This window comes from Hordeum vulgare, chromosome 7H (genome assembly GCF_904849725.1).
Source record: "Hordeum vulgare subsp. vulgare chromosome 7H, MorexV3_pseudomolecules_assembly, whole genome shotgun sequence".
Classification (NCBI taxonomy): domain Eukaryota; kingdom Viridiplantae; phylum Streptophyta; class Magnoliopsida; order Poales; family Poaceae; genus Hordeum; species Hordeum vulgare.
Genome location: NC_058524.1, coordinates 87,725,692 through 87,726,436, shown reverse-complemented (window position 1 = coordinate 87,726,436; position 745 = coordinate 87,725,692). Strand labels below are relative to the sequence as shown.

General features: G+C 42.8%; 1 non-coding gene across 1 annotated transcript; it reads left to right on the top strand.

Annotated features, from left to right (window-relative positions):
• Positions 1-72, top strand: TRNAW-CCA. The gene has a single exon. It is a non-coding gene; the product is annotated as a tRNA-Trp (tRNA).
• Positions 73-745: the final 673 nt, after the last annotated feature.

The following is a 745-nucleotide window of genomic DNA, read 5'->3' as shown; positions in this document are numbered from 1 at the left end:
GGATCCTTGGCGCAATGGTAGCGCGTCTGACTCCAGATCAGAAGGTTGCGTGTTCGATTCACGTAGGGTTCAAACTCCCTGAACAAATATCCGATTCTTTTTAATTTTTTGTTTTCTTTTTTGTTCTTTCTGTATGCTCTGCTGGCTTCAAGTCCTGGCACAATTTGTGGCGCCCCACGATGCGCAATTACGGATGGGTGTGTTAGAGTAAAACGAGATTGAATAAAAGTGAATGGACAATTAGTCCTGATTTCTATTGATTCTGGCACAATTTGTGGCGCCCCACGATGCGCAATTACGGATGGGTGTGTTAGAGTAAAACGAGATTGAATAAAAGTGAATGGACAATTAGTCCTGATTTCTATTGATTCTTAAGTATATATACATCTGAAAGAGGTGCGAAGAAGAGGTGTCTGTTCGGAGTCATCCGTCGAGAACATGTGTTTGTTGGTAATACAGAGAGAGAAGAGAGTCTTTCTGTCCAAGATGCTCTGCTGGCTTCAAGTCCTGGCACAATTTGTGGCGCCCCATGATGCGCAATTACAGATGGGTGTGTTAGAGTAAAACGAGATTGAATAAAAGTGAATGGACAATTAGTCCTGATTTCTATTGATTCTCAAGTATATATACATCTGGAAGAGGTGCGAAGAAGAGGTGTCTGTTCGGAGTCATCCGTCCAGAACATGTGTTTGTTGGCAATACAGAGAGAGAAGAGAGTCTTTCTGTCCAAGATGCTCTGCTGGCT